The sequence below is a fragment of the Rattus rattus genome, chromosome 9 (assembly GCF_011064425.1).
Source record: "Rattus rattus isolate New Zealand chromosome 9, Rrattus_CSIRO_v1, whole genome shotgun sequence".
Lineage (NCBI taxonomy): Eukaryota > Metazoa > Chordata > Mammalia > Rodentia > Muridae > Rattus > Rattus rattus.
Window position 1 is genome coordinate 20780919 of NC_046162.1, and position 22700 is coordinate 20803618.

Genomic DNA, 22700 nt, shown 5'->3' on the forward strand with positions numbered 1-22700 from the left:
AAATCTTTTCTTCTGTTTTATTTTTTGTTTTTCTTTCTTTCCTTCCTTTTTTCCTTCCTTCCTCCCTCCCTTCCTCTCTTTCTCTCTTTCTCTTTTCCTTTCTTTCTTTTTCTTCTTCCTTCTCTATGGACTCACATGTCTAGATCCTTATTTTTAAAGTACTATCTTCTTAAAACTTTTTGTATGGCTTTAATTTTTCTCCCTGGGATGCTGATTTGAATTAATGAATTATAGTATACAAATATTGTACCAAAAGTCACTCTAGGATCAAATTAATTTGTACTTAGTATGCAGTTTGGTTGGATATGTACTATGACCAGAAAACTGGGAAACTAGTACAGGTCATACAGTGACCTAACTGTAGCTCAAGGTATTCTGTCTTTGTCTGAGATGGCTCATCTTTTAGTGGTTAAGTCTCAGGGTCATAAAGAGCTCAAAGGATAAGCAGAGAGCTTCAGTTGTGGTTCCTAAAGTGGATTTCATCTTAGAGCTTTATTCCTGAAAATCAGATCACGAGTATAAACTAGTATGTTGTAGAATTACAGTATAAGTTCAGTTTACAGCTCCAGCGTGTCTCTTCTGGAAACCCCTCTTGATTGACAGGGAATACAGTAAAAAATATTAGAGTGAAGATCTCCGAGTAATAAGGGTTAATAAAAAAATTAATCCAAATCCCTCTGAACCTTCTTGTCTGAAGAGAGTTGACATTGTTCTCTAAGGAACAATGGAAAAGCAAGCCAAAAACCTACAATGAGCCCAATGGCATAGTGACTTAGCAAGAAAATGGTGGTATTTCATGACGTCAAATTACCTCTACTCACTACCTTATAAAAACTGTAGACCCAGCTCCCTTCAGCCTGTGGATTCAGTAAACAATGTTAAGCCTACAAGAAGGGATTTATGCATGAAAGAAATTGTAGGTGGTCATAAAGTTAACTTGGTAGACTCTTGGGTATTGTATATAGGAAGAAATTCTACAGTTGTAAAATACAAATATTTCTAGAAATCCTCTGATTAAATACAATTGTACCTTCAGTGTGTTATATAGGTTAGATGTAAGTTAGTTCTAACAATGTGTGTGATTATGTAATGGAAATGACTCAGTGGCTATGTGTGTGTGACAAGTGATTCCACAGCTATACTTGGAATGACTTTTAAGAAGAATCTAAGGATGAATAATTTATTTTCTTTCATTTGCAGTAGGTAAGTGCATCAAATTGTAACTGATATTGAAAGTGTAAAACCCTGAGCAAGGCTTCACAGCTTCAGAATGGCTATTCTAAAGGAGATGCATAGAGTTTGGGACTGGACACGTGTTTGAGTGGTAATCTAGCTGCATGGTATTTTAGTTCTGAGCTCCATAACAATAATCCATACAGATAACAACAGTCTTTAAGAAGAGGTCATGGAGTTGAGAAGGTAACGGTAGAGGGTGGGCGGAGCATAGGAGGAGCTAGGTAGGTCTAGAAGAAAGTGTATTGGAATAGATGCAGATGAAACACTCACGTATGAAACTCTCAAAAATAGTTAAATATCAATAAAAGAGAATAAAACCTAAACTCCTTCCCTGGTAAGAAATCTTTAAAACATTTTTATTGTTTTTATTTTAAACAAATGACAGAGGACACAGAAAAAGTGCAGTGTCCATCAAATGTTACCACTCTGCTTTCATGGACCTCCCAGCATCTGGAATGTTCTTTATCCATCGTGCTCAGCTGGACAGTAAGGATCCACCTAGCACTTTCTGGTGACTGGTGTCTGACTGAGGTAGATTATGGAAATTCTGTCGGTGAAAGGAAGTCCCTGATTTAGTGAGACTGGCACCATGAAAATCATCACATGCTAAGCAGGATAGCTGGTCTGATAACGTCTCAACCTGAAGGAAGTGCAATTTGTTTCTACCTCCTTTTCAACACGACAGTGTTGACAGTACATCTGTGTAGAAGAGGCTCTGTTCCCCTAGGCACCATATTGATATAATATAATAATTCATTCATTGACATCAGTATCCCAAGGAGGTAAGGGTTGTTTATAGGCCAGGATGCCTGCACACTCAAACATAGGTCCACACAGACGAATGCCTATCTACATGGCTAACTATCTTTCAAGATTAATAGTTTATTTAGTTTCAACTATATAAGGACATGCCTCTCAAGTTGGATTAGTCAACATAGTCAATTTCTTAGTGCGTATTATTTGCCGTTGATCATGTGCATGGACAAAAACCTATAGCCAATATTAAGAGGACAAATTTATAATATTAATATTTTGTGTCAAAGGAAATGGACTGGTTTTAACATTGAGGAAACACAATGTAAAGGAGAAGAATTTAGATGTGTGTCTCAAATTGAAATATTGGGTAATTTGGGATTAAAACTTAAACATAATCATATTTACAAATTGTATTTATAAAACATATATGCATTATTTAACTTCTTGCTAGGGTTCATCTAACAATTGAAGTAATTGAACAGTAATGAGATGTATTAAATTTATACATGTACTTTGAAAGTCTGATTTTGGTTAACAAAATTTTTACATGGGATTAAACAATAATCAAAGGATTCCTTTAAGGTAATCACTTGAATTTGTTAAACCTATAAATATAATAATAACTTTCATATGCTGAATTAAAAACCTTAAGAATGAACTGGGTTTGTAAATTTGTTACTAGTGCATTGAATATTAATTCAAGTAAAGATAACCCTGAATACATTTCTGTACTCCAAAATCACTGGGATATACAAAAATCAATTAATTGATAAGCAGTACATCATGGGACTAATTGTATAATGATTAATATTTCCATATTATGAAGTTGTTACAAACAAGCTAAGTATGTCAACTAGACCTCTAATAGACATTGAAAAACTACTTGGTTGTATTTAAATTACATGAAAATGATGGATGGTGAATTAGCATGCAACTTGGACTTTTCAAGGTTAATGTTGGCCCATAAGCCACCTTTTTTTTTTCTATCTGTAAAACTTCTCATGTAAAAATAACTCTACTTGAAGAGGAATTGAACACTTACTCCTCAAATTCCAGCCTTGAAAAGAGTCTGGGACCTCATCAATTCTAATCCCTTCATTTTGTAACAAGGGAGTCAAACCTGAGAGATGTAAAATACCTCTGGGCACATTTCCCCACCGTGAGAGAAGTAAAGGCTCCTGACAGCCTTCTGACTTTTCATCTCTAATTGATAGAGCTTCCCACATCAGGTCTCTCAACATTGACCCTTGAGCCAGGTCACCATTTTAACCTCCAATTTGGTGAGGGGAATCAGGAGCTGAATGCCACATTATGCAGGGGTATCATCATTATAAGAACGAATCCAGCTGAGATCCTGGAGTTCCGTGCTTTCATAGGGCTCTGTTGCTTTCATTTCTCAACCTGGCACCTTCTGTTACCAATAAGTATTCACTTGGAGTTCTTTTAAAAGGAAAGTTTCACACGTTTCCCATGCCCTCTACTCTCTCAGAGAAGGAGTGACATTTGAGAATTCTGACAGTAAGACATCACTGACTTCAATCACTGAGTACAAAAATGAATATTTTCCCACATGCAACATTGAAGGTTGGTGCTCTTTTAGCATAGCCTTTCCGTTTTAGTGGAGACTGACTGCAGGGGATTGGATGGTAGGTCAAACAACACAACAGAGGGTGTTTAATAGTCAGTGCCCTTTGTAAGGAAGAGGAAGAGGAGGCCCCCGCTGAACCAAGCCAACACAACTCCCGTGGCTCGGGCAGAAACAAATGATCCTGAGATATTTAGCACTTCCACAGGAGCTTTCTATCCCAAACTGTGTAATCAAATTCTGTTCTCTGGCTGCCACCACTATTGCTCCCATGGTTTCTCTCACATTTCTACTGACCAGCGAATTTTGTACACTGACTTCCACTCAGAATATATGTTGATTTACATAGGCCCTTTAACAGACTATCTATGGTAATGTAGTATATTATTCAGCATAGGAAAATGACAAATTAAAAATCAGAACATGGATGTTTAAGAAAATTAACGAGAAAATAAAGAATTGATAAATGACTAATTTTTTCTTGATTAATTCATAAAAGGAAGTTCTTTCTTGAGAACTGTTCACTATTATAAAAAGTCTTCATTAAGATTTTTCTTGTAGAAACTAGGATGGATAAGTTTTAAGACACATTAGCCTCCTCTATGCTAGGTATTTTGTGGTTTCTTTGTTCATAAGCTAGAAACTCCTCCATGCTTTGAAGGTTCTCTTCATCCCACCAATATGGCTCCTACTTCCCGTGCTCTGAGTTCACTTTCAGAAACCAGAGCACCTTTTCTACCATTCACTTCTGCCCTTAACAAGTCAAGCATTTGTTGCACATGTATATTCTAAAGATACGCCCCCTTTCACTTCGCCTTACTGTTTGAATAATAATTTGGCTATATATGAGATTCTGTTTGACTATTTTTTCTCATGTTTTTCTCTTCCTGATGATACTGCCTGTTTGCTGGCCTCCTACTCTAGAAGTTACCACCCTGGACCCTGTTACAAATGTCTCCCTATATGAAATGGACCTTTGCCCCTTGACCTCCTTTACAGATGGTTTACAAATTCTTCCTTTACCTTTCCTCCATCCATCCGCCATTTTCTATGCCTGAGGGGTTTTATCTTTAGGCGACTTCCTGATGCACACATTTGGAGTGCCTATACCATATGTTGGCAGGACATCTGAGTGACTTCAGTGGAGTATCTCAGGCTCTTTGTCCAGCACTCGTCTTGGGTCTCCTCTGACTTATATTCACTGAAGTGGAAGGTTCTAAGAGATTTCTTCTTAGCATTCACACACCTTGGCTGGGCTCTCAGATTTTCACTGACTTCTATTCTAAGAAGGCCTGTGCTATTCATAGGGTGCCTGCCTGTAAATCTTTCCTCTTCAGAATTAAGTGAGTTTCAGTTCCTCTGTAGACAAAGCTCCTGGGTGGGCTTCTAACATCTTATGAGTCAGTGATTTATCTAGATAACAATAATTGTAAATGATCATACCTTGAATTTATTTATTTTTTTTACTTTTGACATAAAGTATCAACCTCTGTTTTCTACTAATTGGTGAAAAACTAAACTTTGTTCTCGAGAAATAATTTAGCCATATTTGATGGCTGAGAGGAGAGCCCAAAGGTGCCAAAACATGAAGTACATATGAAGAGGCCAGAAATTTTATCTTGGTTGAGTTATTTGATATCAGCAGGTGAATTTTGCAGATGAGTAGATGTTATAGACTTCCAGTGACTTTGACAGCAGCGTGCTCCAACCCTCATTCTGAAGAACATTCTCTGCTTCTATTTGGGGAGCTGTCTCTCACCTAATCCAATTATTTTATTTTTAATACAACTCTTAATGCAGACCTAGATGTGGAATCTCAGCCTAAGTAGCCATTTATACCCAATATCCAAGTTAAAGGTGCAGTTGTGAGACACACCCCGGATTGGATGGTGAACTTGCAGTTTCTATATGCTGAAGAGACCAGGAAACCAGCCAAATCCCTCTACGTATGGAGGAAGACCAATCTGGAGACCAATGAACAGTCATAGTCATGTCCTGGAGACCAGGCTCCAGTTCCTTTCTCCTTGTTTCAAATGACTTTTCTGTTTTAACTAATTAAACTTAGATGTTATCTTAAAATCTTATATACCCCTAGAACATTTTGCTTTGTCAGCAATAAAGTATGTAAGTTGTAGTCAATCTGTGGTGTCAAACCAGCTCAGAACGAGTTTCCAAAGAATTTGTTCAACTTATTATTTTAAACTAATGTAAAAATGATGAAAATAATCACATGAAGAAATTTATTTTACTGTTCTATGAACCACTTAATTTAATCATGCTATTGAAAGACCCTCAATACTTTCTGATTACCCCTATGTTATGGATGAGAAAATCATGACACAAAAGGACACAATGACATTCCTTCAGCTATATAAATTATGCCAAATATTGAAAACATGTATTTGAGTTTTCATTTGGTAAATTCTGATAACTTTACTATGAATATTTTTGAAGTTAGGGCAGAAAGTGATTGATTCCATATCATTAGATTTCATCATGTCATTTTCACATACACACACACACACATATTATCCTTAGTTTTTTTATAAAACATTATATATATATATATATATATATATATCCAGAGAAAGACTATGTACTTCATTTATGAAGTTCCAGTGGAACTTGCTTTTAGCTTCTACTTACAGCCATTAAAATGCAACATAAGATTACAAAGCCAATGGGACTTAGTGATTTAAGTCTTCATATGGTAGAGATCATTAAAAGATGAGGTTATTGATAAAATAAAATATTGTTCTATTTGTTCATTCTTCGCAAACCTGCAAAGATGCCTGACGTTTTCTAAACACTATCATCACGGATGGCATATTCTCAGTTGAAAAATAAGCTATCACAAGAGATAAAAGCTAAATAAAATGGTCAATATAATAAACTACTTCATGAGTGGGTGTGTGGAAATACCTCACGGATTAAACTATAGGGTCTTCTGAATTAATTGTGATACACCTTTTGAACTGTAGGTCCCATAGTGCCTAGAGCTACATACCATTTTCATAGTCACTGTTTCTGAGTCTCTGCCTCACTGTCCCCTTGTATAATTGGCATTCGATAAGGATTCTGGAGACGAACGTATAGATAAGAGATACTCCCGAATTTACTCAGATCCCAAACAGAGCAGGGCTCCTCATTGCCAGCGTGATTAAGGAGGGCTCTTTGCAGCAGACAGCATTTCACCTGGGCCTGCAAGGCTAGTCAGGATTTGAATGAGATTGGGTCTGAGGCAGGGGAGCCGCATAAACAAGCGCGCACAGGTGCCCAAATATGCAGCGCGTGGGAAGAATGTCAAACAGCTCTGTTTCGTTGAAGCGTTTGATATATGGAGGTGAGTTGTGGAAAATGAGGTTGGAAAGGAGGTTTAGGACCAGAGGGCCTTTTATTTCAATCTAAGAAGTTTTACTTTTATTTTGTAGACAATAGGGAGTCAGTGAAGGATGGTGCCCTGGAGAATGAACGGAGCCAGGGAACAGGATGATTAATCTGGGCAATGTCTGCCGACTGGATTAGAATGTGGAGAGATTGGAGGTAAGGAGACAACTTCACTATAAATTGCCTGTGAATAAGAATGAAAGCTGAGAGCAGGGTAAAGGAGGCAGTACTGGAGGTGAGCTGACATACAGTACATTTTCTCACAGTTGACTATGGTAATAGCCCCAGCAATCATTTGCTTCTGTATTCACTACAGCACAGGGACACTAGCATATTCTGTTTTATCTTCAAGAGGCAAAGCCCATTAAGTCCCTCACACCATCCCAACTTTGTGCTTTAGAAAGAGCATGCCGCTTGCTACACCCAGCACGGGAGCCACTATTTAAATCCAAATAACCTCACTGTTTTTGTCTTGGATCCTGGACATTGGACCTAGAACCTTACACCTGCTTAAGTTCACTAAAATGATTTCTCTATATTATGTGAACGGAGGAAAAGAATATTCTTCTACTACCCTGGCAAAGAGGAGAGAAAACCAGAAAGGAGATTGAGGACCAATAAGATGAATGAGAGCTCAAAAAGACAGGTGATGTCATGGATTCTATTGTGTCACATAAAACCAGGTCAGAGTCTTAATTTCCAGTAACTCAGAGTGTGACCTAACACAACAATAAGGTCTTTACAGATCTGTCTAGGTCAAGAAAGGGTGACATCCATGAACCATAATCCAGTATAGCTGGTGTTATCATAAAACGGAAACTTTAGATACATGCACAGAGAGGAAGGAGTTTTAAAGACACAGAGGGAGAAAACAGTCATGACATGAAGCATCTTTAAGCCAAAGAAACTCCACAGATTTCCAGCGCATACGAAGATAGGAAGAGCAAGAAGCATTTGCCCTTAGAGCCTTTAGAATTCCTAAGACATCGCCAGCACCTCAGTTGATCCTTATAGCCTTCAAATTGATAGTCAACAAAATGTTTTTTTATTGGATTTTTTTATTTACGTTTCAAATGTTATCCCCTTCCCTGGTTTCCTGTCCATAAACCCCCTATTCCAACCCCTCTTCTTCTATGGTGATATCCTCCCACCCACCCACCCCTTCCCACCTCCCTACCTTGACATTCCCCTACTCTGGGGAGGTCTAGCCTTGGCAGGACCAAGGGCTTCTTCCCATTGGGGCCCAACAAGGCCATCCTCTGCTACATATGCAGCTGGAGCCATGGGTCTGTCCATGTGTACTCCTTGGATGGTGGTTTAGTCCCTGGGAGCTCTGGTTGGTTGGTATTGTTGTTCTTATGGGGTTGAAAACCCCTTCAGCTCCTTCAATCCTTTCTCTTAACTCCTCCAATGGGGACCCCGTTCTCAGTTCAATGGTTGGCTGCTAGCATTCACCTCTATATTTGCCATGCTCTGGCACAGCCTCTCAGGAGACAGCTATATCAGGCTTCTGTCAGCATGTACTTCTTAGCATCAGCAATATTGTCTGGGTTTGGTGGCTGTATGAATATGGACTTAATCCCCATGTGGGGCAGGCTCTGGATGGCCTTTCCGTCAGTCTCTGCTCCAAACTTTGTCTCCTATAAATATTTTTGTTCCCCCTTCTAAGAAGAACTGAAGCATCTGCATTTTGGTCATCCTTCTTCTTGAACTTCCTGTGGTCTGTGGATTGTATCTTGGGTAATCTGAGCTTTTGGGCTAATATCCACTTATCAGTGAGTGCATATCATGTTTTTTGTTTGTTTGTTTTTGTTATTTATTTATTTATTTATTTATTTATTTATTTATTTATTTAGTGATTGGGTTACCTCAGTCAGGATAGTCTTTTCTAGTTCCATCCATTTGCCTATTAATTTCATAAAATGATTGTTTTTAATAGCTAAGTAGTACTCCATTGTGTAGATGTACCATATTTTCTGTATCCATTCTTTTGTTGAGTGGCATCTGGGTTCTTTCCAGCTTCTGGCTATTATAAATAAGGCTGCTATGAACATAGTGGAGCATGTATCCTTGTTGTATATTAGAGGGTCTTTTGAATCTAGCAGGATCCTCAGGTAGTTCTATGTCCAATTTTCAAATGTTCCTCTAAGCCACCTGTTTTTTGTACTTTTATGGGAATGCCAAAAAATGAATATAAAAGTCAAAGTGAGAGGCTTTGTATACATGACATGCACACATATGCATAAATAGATGGATATGTACACACACACATAATATATATATATATATATATATATATATATATATATATATATATAAATGGATGAAACTGCTAAGTGTGTAAATGGGCCTGTGACTAGAGTCCCAGAAAGTCAATAAAAGCTGGATGCAGTGATAAGCATTTGTCACACGGGTGTTAAGAAGCAAAGGCCAACATAGGTAGATCATCAGAACCTATTCAGTTAGGTCCATCAGTCAGCTCCAGCTTCAGTGAGAGATCCTTCCAAGAAAATTAAAGGCAGGCTGGTGGAGTGGTTCAACATGTAAAGGAATATGATGGTAAGACTGACAACCTGAGTTCAGGGTCAGGGGCCAAGACGGCGGAAGGAGAGGACCAACGTTTGGTCTTCCACTCTTCACAAGCACACCACATGTGCAGCTGTGTGGTCATGTCCAATAAGTATTTTTAAAAGGACAGATTGCCTAAGAAACACACCCAGATTGGTCTCTGGCCTCCACATGTAGGCTTACAAGAACTCACATGTTTTTGTGAGACATACACACAAATACACACAATACACGTGACACACATACACAAAGCAAATACACAGACACACAGTACTAACAATTTTATCTTTTTAAAAGCTATGTGCTGGTTAGTGACCCAGTAAGGGTCTATTTTATTATATTAGTGTGAATGGTATGGTGTATTTCAAATTCAAATAAGTATTGGTATCAGACAGTTGTATTAAGAATGAAAAATACTGGGCTATAATAACGGATGAAAATATGGCTGAGGCTTTTGGCAAGTAACCCCACTGCTACCAGAGTGACAATGAAAAATAATATCTACAGGCCATATATACACACCCTTCATATTAGGAAGTGAATGTGTCCTGAAAGTCAACCTGAAAAAGAAGACTTCAGAAGTTGCAAAACTAAAGGAAAGGATTTCTTTGAGAAGACTGTGAAGGACTCTAAACTTGTTCACCTACTCTGGAAATCAATTTGGTGGTTTCTCAGTGGGAATAATTCTACCTCAAGACACAGCTATAGCAGACCTGGGTATATAATCAAAATACGTTCCAGCAAACCACAAGGGCACTTATTCAACTATGTTTGGAGTCAGAAACTCCAAAACTCCTAGCTGTTTCTTGACTGATGGATGGATAAAGGAAACATGGTTCATTTACACACTGGGATACTACTCAGCTACTAAAAATATGGACATCATGATATTTGCAGGAAATGGGTGGAATTAGAAAGTATCACCCTCAATGAGGTAACCCAGACCTAGAAAGACATACATGGTATGCACTCATGAGTGGATATTTGTCAAAAAGTACAGGATAATGATACTACAATTCACAGATACAAAGGAGTTAGACATCAGGAGTGGATAGAGGGAGGGAACTGCATGGGAGAGGTGATTGGGAGGGGAACAGAAGGGACCAAGTGTGGAGAGGATTGAGGGAGAGTGAATTGGAATTGGTGGTGGTAAGGGCATCTCTGTGATGAACTAGAAACCAAGGACAAGGGGAACTTTTAGGAACCTATGAGGGTGACCTTAGATAAGATTCCTAGCAGTAAGGGATATAGAACGTGAAATGGCCACTTTCTACAACCAGACAAGACTTCCAACAGAGAGATGGGACAGCAACCCATGATACCTTGAAGCCTGGGTTTACCCTGCCAACAAGAAGTGCAGGGATGAAGATGGACAGGAAATTGAGGGAATGGCTAACTGTTGATTTTCCCAACTTGAGGCATATGACATGAGAGAGAGCCCATCCCACTCCCCTAACAGGGCAGCCTTGTTCAAGCTTAATAGAGGATGTGCTTTGTCCTATTACAACTTGATATGCTTAAGATCTTTGGTATCTATGGGAGGCTTCCCCTTCTCTGAGGAGAAAAGGGGGAGGGAAGTGAGAGGGAGGGAATAGGAGAAAGGAGGGAGGGGAAGCTATGATGTAAAGTAAATAAATGCAGTATTAAGAGTAATGTTATAGAAAGTATTTGTAGGTTGAAGCTGTTTTCAATGTAAATATAGAAAAAGTTCTATTTTATCATAACATTAGTATTCAATAAGCATATATAGCAAACTATCTCATTGATATCTGATCTTATCATTTGTCAATTTATGAATTCTATGCATTTTGGCCTATCCCACTCTTTTAATTGTTCAATGTACACATTAAGATCATTGACTTTTAAAATCTTTTCTTTCCTAACATAGAGGTTTAAAGTTATATAGTTCCCTTTATATACTGTTTTAATCTTTCCCTCTCTAACTTATGACATATAATGTTCATTATCATTACGCTTATACATTTTGTGTTTTATTGAAAGAGGGACTCATTATGAAGTCCTTGCTGGCTGACTTGGATCTCCTCACATAGAGCAAGTTAGCCGCGATTTCATGGTTCCCCTTTCCTCTGCCTCCCAAGACAGAATTAAAGGTATAAACCACAATGTCCAGCTAATATGTTTCTAATTTGCATTTTCTTTGACCTCGGGCTATTTAAAAATACATGAGCAAAACTTTTAAAAATTGAGGACTTGCTCTTGATTTTTCATTATTGATCCCAGACTAGGTTTCAGATCTTGCATGAACATACTGACTTTCTAGGGCATAGGAGATCTTGAAGGATTCATTTGTGATCTCTTTTGAAAATAGATATGTTAGTTTAGAGTTGTATTTGCATGTTCAATGCATCCAGTTGATTGCTAATATTCTTTATATCTCACTTCTACCAAGCTTTGATTTTTAGCTCATTGCTTAATCAGAACCAGATGTGTTGACCCCTCAATTCTGCACATTTTTCTATTCATCCTGTTACCCTTATTAACTTTTGTTCTTTAGTTTTCATAATCAGTTATTATGTCATAGATATAAAGATAGATGTAAATAAATATAGACATTTATCTATTTGCTTGTATACAATGCTTTCCCACTTATGCTCCTGTAACAGAAACAGCATAAAGTTGGATTTTTAGTGTTGTATTTAAGCTCCCTTCCCGTAAGAAGTTGTATTCAGGTCATGTGACCCTTCTTCACCAACTCTGAAAAGGTACTCACTGAGAACAGTTTGAAATGGAAGAATTTCTGGATTATACAAATACTGCAACTTCAGTGGAAGTATTTCCATGTAACAGAGATGATGATGACATATTAATAACATATATATTTCAGATTTCCTTATGTAAACTATGTCCATTTAATGACCAGAAAGTCAAAGTATGTTTGCCTTTGCCCTTGGCTTAAATTTTTGCTCCTGCTTTCTTCATAACTTTTAATAAACTCACGTTTTCCTGTCTTCTAACACATCCCACCTTCTGTGGTAGAGCCCTGGCTTTTGCCATCACTTATTTGCTTGCCTCTGTATTTCCAGAGAGCGGTTGACAAGACGTAGCTCATGGGGAGCCAATGAAAGGCGTACACCTCCTATTTTCCTTCGATTACTTTTCACTGGGTTACTTTCTGCCAGCACATGTACTTCCCGTTGGAAGAAACATCAGAAACCAATAAATATGTTTAAAGGTAACAGTCCCCATGGAGCTGCATTACAGTGGCTTCCGCGGGATACATCTGGCTTCAGATTTGACAGATGAGACTAGTACAGTAGTCCCAGTGAGTTCATTTGATGACACAGTTTTCTTCTAAGTGTTTTTATTTTAGCAACATTTTATTATTAGCACATTGAAAGTTTCTGAGTAGGTGCATTTTCCTCCCTAACATTAAATGGCTCAATTCATTATGTTCTTCTACTGTGGATGGAAGTGGATCTGGATGTATTGTTTGACTTACTTGTTGTGCTTTTCTGTGCAGGAAATATAGTAATTATCATCTAATTGGAGGGCCATAATACGCAGGTGAAATACAATATCAGAATTCATAAATTTGGTAGCTTAATGGATATTTACAGGCTATTTATTATCTGTGAGCATTTAACTATAACCATGCCAGAAACAGAAGGCAACCCGAACCACGTGGCAATCATTAGGGTTCACTTACCATTCCAATGAGTTCTGTAAAATTAACTCGAATGCCATGAGGTCCTTCCTGCCCTGGTTTGTGAGTCATTCTTGGTTGTAGTAATGCAATTCTTTGAATTTGTTTCCTTGTTTATAGTCTCATCAGAATAAAGTTAATCCTAAATGATTTTACACACTGAGTTTTCTTAAACCAAACTCAGATATACTACTGACCATTTTCCATTGCTCAAGTATCCACACTTGCAATTCACATTCACTCTTCCAAGACCTTAACAGGGCAGTACTAGAACTCTGGCTTAGATTGCACGAAATAAACCATTTCGGTTTATTTACTATTTTACCCACTGATCCATGGAGACGAAATATGAACAGTAGGTCCTGCTAAATCTTATCTTTCTGCCCTAGGGTCATCATAATTTTTGTCCAATTTATTTTTAAAGTAAAACATTTGTTTATAAATATGTTACAGATTTTCTGTTGCTCAAATTGTCAGCATGGACAGCAGTGCAAAGATTTTGTTTCTATACTAGGATTGGTCAGTTTTAACTTGGCTCTCAATATTATAGCAAGCATTTAAATTATACTATGACTGATGTTTGTTACAAATGACCATAAAGTAAAGGGACTGGGAACCAGTTTAGAAGCCATTATCGTTTATGTTTAAATCTTATATGCACGAGAAATAATCAATTATACATATATGCATATATGTAGGATAACAAATAGAATAAATGCTACTTCAGCAGAGTAGCTTTCTATAGCAGACCATTTGTGCTTTGTAGATCTATAAGGATAGATTTAAAATGAAATCAGATTTCTTCATTATCATGATGCCTCATAGGTTGCCCAAGTTCCAATGTATAGCCCCACACACACATGCATATGGCATCATTACTTATCCTCATTAGGTTATAAGAAAATGAAGAAATGAGGCAAGAAGGGACCATGGCAGAAAAAAAATCCAGGATTAACTGGAGGTGGAAGCAAGGGATAGATATGGCCAACAACAAAATAATGACTTTAATTTTTTTATCTGTTAACAAATGAAATTCCAGCGGATGAGTGATGGCTTAGTGGTTAAGCTGTCTGCTCTTCTAGAAGTCTCGAGTTCGATTCTCAGCAGCCACATGGTGCATGGTGGCTCATGGTGGCTATTCTGCGATTTGATGACCTCTACTGGCATTGAGGTGTACGTACAGATAGACCACTCATTTAAATAAAATAAATAAACATTAAAAAAGAAATGAAATTCCAAAAGAACCCATTTATTTACATACAATCCCTTTCTTTGCCCAACTTTTAAGAAACCCTACAATTTTAAAACATTTATCCTTCCTCCATGACATCAAGAAGACAATTATCCTCTTATTGGTCCAGGGATTGACTTTGGGGTAATCAGATCTTTATAATAGCACCGTCCTTTGCTATAATAAAGGGTTTAGGTCTGAGTATATAATCTAATGCTAGCCAATGAGACACAAAATTCAGTCCTAGGTAAGACTGGGAGCTATTCTGGCCTTTAGCTGCTAAGAAAGAGAAGAGAGAAGAAATGTTGACTTTCCCTAGCCCTCTAGACAATGTCATGCCTTCATATGATGAATAGCTCCGAGACTGCCATCAAAATAATGGCCTAAGTACAACATCACGCAGAGAACACAGCTAGAGCATCTTAGCAGGGTGAGCGTGACAGACTGGAAACTCTGGCATGATACAGTGTCTTCTCTTTCTCCCTCATGCTGAAGATACAAAATTCTTTATTGTTTAATCAAATTGGCTATGAGCTTTGTTCATTTAAAAATGCATCTTATTAAAATTATGATGCTTTGTGTGCCTCAGAAAAATTTGCTGCATAGTGCTAATATACTCAGGTTACTGACACAAAGTTTGGAATAACCATGCCAAGAAGGCATAGCCCACAACAAATAATGTAGGCTTTACTCAGATAATTGTCTGCCGACTATAAAATCAGGGGAATGAGAAGCATGTTCTTTTCCTCATAAAACACAGAAGGATAAATATGTATCAGGCAAGCATCATTCATCGATGACAGACTCAAATTCTTATTTAGAGTTTCAGTGGATGTGAGAATTCAAAATTGAAAGAGATCATGTTCTAATGCTAACTTTAAAAAGAAAAGATTACTGGCATTGAATTATCTTCTGGTGCCTAATAATTCAATTGTATTCTAAAGATTGATAGTATTCTATTTGAAAATTCAAATGATTAAAATAAATTTTCTGTAATGTATAAAATTATTTATGTAGTAACAAAGTGAAGGAAAGTACTTAAAAATCAAATACCTCTTTGCCTTATAAAAAGCTTTTCGGTTTCAAGAGGTCCCATTTATCAATTTTTGATTTAGAGCATGAGCCATTCTTTTCAGAAAATTTTTCCCTGCGCCAATGTGTTCAAGGCTATTTTCTACTTTTTCTTCTACTAGTTACAGTGTATCTGGTTTTATGTTGAGGTCCTTTATACATTTGGACTTGACCATTGTGCAGGATGATGATAAATATGGATCAATTTGCATTCTTCTACATTCAGACCACCAGTTAGACCAGTAACATTTGTTGAAAATGCTTTCTTGGTTTATTTTTCCTACTCTATGTAGGAAAAGTGTCAAAGAACAGTGTCTGTAGGCATGTGGGTTTATTTCTGGGTCTTCTATTCTATTCTACCTGTCTATCTCTGTACCAATACCATGCAGATTTTATCACTATTGCTCTGTAGCATAGCTTGAGATCAGGGATGGTGATTTCTTCAGAAGTTCTTTTAGTGTTCATGATTGCTTTGGCTATTCTGTTTTTTGTTTTCGATATCTGACACTAAAATTCCGAACACTGACACAGTGCCTCATTTCAACTCACTGGAAGATTTAGGGGGTCAGGAGTCAGAGCCGTTAGGAAGACAGAAGGAAGGAATGCTCCAGTAAGTGAATAAGAGTAAGAAAGAAATGGACTTTTTCTTTAATCTTTGTTTTCTTTATTCTTTTTAATTTGTTTATTTATTTACATTCCAGTCATTGCCCAACCTCCCTCTCCACCCTCCCACAGTTCCTCATCCTATTCCTCCTTCCCATTGCCTCCAAGAGGGTGCCCCCTCCCACTAAACATCCTCTGTCCATAAGGCTTCAAGTCTCAAAGGATTTGGAATATCCTTTCCCTCTGATGTGCGACCAGGCAAACAATTGCTACCTATGTGTCAGGGGCCTTGGACCAGCCCATGTATGTTCCTGGTTGGTGGCTTAGTCTCTGGGAGCTCCATGGGGTCTGGGATGGTTTAAACTGCTGGTCTTCTTACGGTGTTGCTCTCCCTTCAACTCCTTCAATCCTTCCCCTAATTCAACTGTAGAGGTCCCTGACTTCAGTCTAATAGTTGAGTGTAAATACCTGCTTCTATCTCAGTCAACTGCTGCTGATAGGTGTTCCCAGAGGACAGCCATGCCAACCAGGCTCCCTTCTCTAAGCACAACATAGCATAGTAGTGTCAGGTCTTGGTGTAGCACCATGAGATGGATCCCAAGTCAGGCCAGTCATTGGACTTCCTTTCCTTCAGTCTCTTCTCCATTTTTTTCCCTGCAGTTCTTTTAGACAGTAACAATTCTGGGTCGGGAATTTTGACTGTGGGTTAGTAACACTGTTCCTCTACTTGAGGCTCTGTCTATCTACTGGAGGTAGTCTCTTCGAATTCCCTTTCCCTGGTGTTGAGCATCCCAATGAGTGCTAAAAGTGTCTTACATCCTGGATCCCCGGTACTTTCCATAGGTTTCTTTCACCTCTTACTGTACTGTCTGAGGCCACTTATATCTTAGATCCAGAAGTAAACCCGTACACCTATGGTTACTTGATTTTTGACAGAGAGGCCAAAAACTTATTTTTTATAGTGTGAAGGGTGCTAAGTATCTCATCAAATATATTCGGGATGATTAGGAGGCATAATAAAGGCAGGAGATCTATGTAAGGTGTGTGTGTGTGTGTGTGTGTGTGTGTGTGTGTATGTGTGTCCTGTGTGTCTGTGTATGACTGTGTGTGTATGTGTGTGAGTGTGTCTGTATGTATCTGAATGTGTATGTGTCTGTGTATGTGTGTGTGTGTGTGTATCTGTGCATCCGTGTGTGTGTGTGTGTGTGTGTGTGTGTGTGTGTGTGTGTGTGAGATCCCTTCTGTTACAGAGTTCCCTAGAGTTTTAAAGTTCACCTTTGTGAAGTTCACTAAGTAACCAGGCCTTTTACTGAGGTGGCCTGTTCACACAACCATGAGTAGTGATTAAGATGCCAGAACTGGTCCACGGCTGGGGTCTAATCTATGGCTTCCGTTCCCTAGGCAGTGTTTGGCCAGGCAGTGATGTTTTCCTGTTGACTCCACCTCACTGCCCTCTCTTCTCTCTCCTTCAAATGATAAAATCTAGCTTGAAATGTCAAGCCTCACTTTGCAATCATATAATTCAACCTCTACATGAATAGGGTGATTACACAATTAGGAAAACCTGAGGTTCTAGCTGTTTGTCCCTTCCTAGCTTATCAATGGTCTTGACTGTATTACTGCACAGGGCCCTCTGCTAATAACAAGAGAGCTACTTAGAGTAATTCTTTCCTTAGGTCTATCACCTCTGGCACTGCTGTTTCGGTGATGCTGAGGATTAACAAAGTATTTTCACAACGGGATATTGGCTACTATCTTCTTTCAAGAATGGCCTTTGCATTGTTCATACTTTTATTTCCTCAACACCATTATCTATTATGATCACTGGTGGCAGTAATGTAATTTTAAGTAAGAAGAATACTTAAGAAAAAGGATGAAGTGAAAACGTGGTTCAGTAAATAAAGTGGTAAAGATACCCAATTTTCACATCTGGGGAATTATGGGCCTGTAAACACACATGGGTGACTCATGGAATTTTTTGTAGGCGGAAATATCCAAGCCTAGAACAAAACAAGTATTTGAGACATCTGGTCACATTAATCATCTAAAGAAATAAAATATGTAATGTTACTTGGTAATTTAAAAAAAAAGAAATTGCGGTTCTGTTTAGCACAAGAAATCATCAAACATTGAAATATGGGAACACTATTTAAATGGGGGCATACATTCTGTACATTCAGCCCTTTTGTCCAAAAAGTAAATCTCCCTTCCTTCACAACCTGATTCATTCACTATTAATGGTAGATTTCAGGATTCTGACAAGAGTAGTTATGTAAAACATACAGCATAGAAAATCAAAACTGATTATGGTTTGGTTGAAAAACTAAGCAAAATTAAAACATTGTTTTTGCATTTGCAGTATATATATATCTCAAGCAGGGCCAGATCTTTTAGGCATTGCTCCCCTATTTTGCTCCTTATCACTCTCCAAGAGTTGAAGCAGGAAGCCTTGTTAAATCAATGTAGCATTCTTTCACCCCTTCTATTGGCATTTTTGCTATAACCCCAAGCTTTAGTGGTTGCTCTGGTGAGTATAGTAAGTGTCCATAGCAGACTGCCATTGACTATGTATTAATATATGTTTCTGATGTGTACCATGAGCATCTTAAAGTGATGTAACCATATATATACCTATCTTTATATACTAGTGAAATATATTCAAAAGTACGTATATAATATACTATATATGAGATATATAAAATATTTCAATTGTTTGCTGAAAAAGTCCAACAAACTAATGCTAAAATCACTTTAAAAATATTTTCTTTATCTGCAAGTTCATTATTTCACACCTCTGAATGTTTGTTTTACATTGCCAGGAATTGAATTGAGGGCCTTGTGGATGTTCAACAAGCACTCTACCATTGAGTTATATCCCAGACATTTTTCATTCTTCATTCCTAGATTATAAATATTTTTCCTTCAGCCTAAATGACTGTGAAAGAAAAACATAGCTTTTATTACTTGTAAATAGCTTTAGTCCACCTTCAGTTTTGAAGGACATTTCTTATACGAGGTAAAAATCATGCTCACTGGTACTTTACAATGGTTTTGAGAGCCTAACCTGTTAGTACATAGCTGTAGTATACAACTAGAAGAGAGGGCACTCAAGAATTTAAGGCCAGCCTCGGCTCCTTAATGACCAAGTCTCGCCAACCATCATTCCGTTTTCCTATGACTAACATTTCCTTATCTAAACTTGGGCTTTTGAATGTTTTATTTTTAAATCATTAACTTCCTTAATTCATATGATTTTATATTGAGTTTTCTTTCCAAGGCAGTTTATAGATTCTGAACAATATTATAGACATTATCGATGGCATTTTTCAATGAAAGAAAAAGTAGCAACGAAGCAGGCAAACATGACATTCATGTTGAAGCATGACCATTCCACACGAGCAATGATGTCTTCAGTTGAACAGAACAAAGCTGGTAGTCTCTGATCATGAGAGACACTGAGGCATAGAGGAGAAGGCAGATGGGATTGATCGTAAAACCCATACATGGACTAGAGATGCCACAATCATATCTATGTCAAGTGATGGACAAAGACAGGCATAGGTTCGATAAAGGGTAGACTGTGGAACATATATTGTAACCAGGATGTTCTTATATAGAAGGGGGAATCCTAAGTGCTATCATTTACCATGTACAAAAGTTAGCTGAAAATGCTGCCAAGACATATGAAACTCCGTGTACAGAATAGGAACAACACCTCCCGAATTCCAAAGCATTTATATTTGTGCTGATTTCTTTCTACCTCAAAAGTAACACACAACCAAAGGAAATACTGAAAAACCAGAAGCATTGTACACTAAAGATCAAAAGGGAGCACAGCAAAAAGGCAACTTATAAAATCTCCAATCTATTTACTTGGCATAAGATTAATATTAGGAATCCATAAAGAATTTTGAAAAATAAATCTGATTATTGAATAAATAAGAACAGTCAACAAAATGATCAAAGGATTAAACTAACTCTTTCTGAATAAGAGGGCATCTAAACAAGACAACTGTTTGAAAAACTGAACAGCAACACTGGGCACTTATTCATAAGTGTAAATACCATATTTCACATTAGTCAAAATGGTTACTATCAAACAAGCAAAAATTACCAAATTCTATTTGGTATACAGATATGGGAAGCTCGTTGACCCTGGTGGAAATGGAAACTTATATACGCATTTAGACGTACACCACACACGTTCCTCAAACTAAACTACACGGTCTGAACAAACTAGATAGACTACTTTGAGATCTCTTTGTGAAGAAAATCAAAATAAACTAATCGAAGAGTTAATAACATCCTTTCAGTAATCCTAATAGCTAAGTTATAACATTACTCTATGTAGCCACTGATAGATGATGACTGGATTTAAGGAAAAAATGATATAGATGGACAAAATGAAATAGTATAGGGCAAGCAACCTGTCATTTAAAGCCAATGGATAGAAGTGGAAGACAGTACACTAACTTAAAGACACAGAGGCAGGCACTGAGGGCTTGCATACCTAAAAGAGTTCAGCTCAAAATGATAGAGTACAGGCTAATACTTAGCAGACAACATGAAAGGGAAGAGGAAGAGAAACAGAACTGGAGAGGTATAAACACTTATGTCAAGCAAAGGGATTAGGTCTTTAAACACAGAGGATTGAGATGGAAATGCTAACTAACTTGATTTGATCACTATACAGGAGAATGCATGTATTCAAAACTACATTGCCTCATAAATATGCACAAGTATTTAATATTAATTAAAGATAAAATAATGAAAGTGTGCAAATATAAAATATGATTGTTATCTAAAAAATCACAAACTCTTTAAACATTACAGGCACGCATTTGCATTATTTCTCTGAAAACCATAATATACATATTAGGAAACAATTATTATTGGACCTTCCATATTGTTACCTTTCATCTTGAACTCTTTATTCAAGGACATTTGAATGATAAGAACCTTGAAATCACAAAGATGATTTTTCCCCCTGCTGAAACAAACACAGAACTCTATAGAACCTTAGAAGACAGAGATAACATCTCACTAAGAAGAAAACTTAATCATGCTTACTTTCCATTATAAAACATTTGGGGTCTCTAACAGTGGGCTTACTGGCCTGTCAGACACCCTGTGTGCAATAATCCTCTGACAGAACTGAGCCTTGAGACCGTCATAACTGGCTTCAGAGAGTCTCATGTCCGGCTTGCTATGAGTATAAAACATTTTTTCTCTGCTTCAAGACTCTCTGCCTCCTACCAAAACACACAAAGGCCAATCAGACATTTCTCAACAGTAAACAGATAACTTTCTGCAATAATTGGATACAGTTCAGCCTAGAGATATAAAGGTAGAGTTCACATGACCTCAAGATATCATTTTTTGATGTTGCTAAATTATCCCCTACTAATGTAATAGGATTAAAGAAACAAATAATCAAGATCTTGTTTTAAAATGTTTATTTGCATTCTGTAGCCAACAACAGGCTGAAGGAGAGAGAGCAAGAAGACTACTAGATTAGAAAATAGACCTAGTTGAAAACACTTCAAGAAATTATGTCTTTATGAAGCTAAAGAAATCTTTAACCTTCTTGCTACTATGCTTTATACAAAGAAAAAAATCAATGTGCCCTCCGAGATAATATTTAGTTTGAAATAAACAAATCTGAAATAAAAATAAAACAGTTAATGACCTTCAGATGAATCCACATTTCTTTACAGCTTCCAATAAATCCATACTTAGATATTTATAATCTGACTGGAAACAAAAATAAAAATAACACAAACTTTGTGTTATTTAGTATTCCTGGTCTAGTTTTATAAACTGCAAGCTCATAACTTCTTTTTGCTAAGAGATTTCAAGTCAAGAATCCTGAGGTGCACCCAGTTAATTAGTGAGCTCATTTAAAGTATTGCCTTGTAGATATTATTTTTCTGTACTTCCTTACTTCACCTAAAAGGTCTCAAGACATACATAAGCAAAGTGTTGGGTAGTAATCACTACAGGAGAGGACAAGAATGTTTTATCATGTTAATCATGGCAATAACTTATACAGCATTCTCACTTCTACACCAGAGAGGAAATTCAACTCTATTGAAAAAATACATATATGGAAGGCATCGGTTCTTATATGTTTCTCAGGGGCTAGGGCTGTCCATTCATTATGTTAGAGTCATCAATTATTCTGTTGCTTGGTTCCAGGTAAATAAGATTCAAATCAACTTCATCTTACTTGAAGATCAAATTTGTGGCAAATAGGAAAAAAAAAATCTTAGTGAAGTAGGATACATTTCCGAAAACATACTTTCTTTAACTTCCTTATATTAGGAGAGGGCCTATTGAAGAAGGAATGGGGCTACTTTCCATATACTGAAAGCAACTTTCTAAAAGCTATATCGGGGTATAAAAAATTAATACTCCTGTACTTCTTGCCTTTCTGTATGTTTCAAATATTCAATTATTATAAGAGTTTAAAGAGCTGGGAAGAGGATTAGATTTTTAAATTTATTTCATAATCAAAAGCCCAATGTGTTCTATTTAAGGGAATAAGCTGAGAAGCTGCAATTTCAGTCAGATCTCTGAGTACTCCAATATGAAGTTCT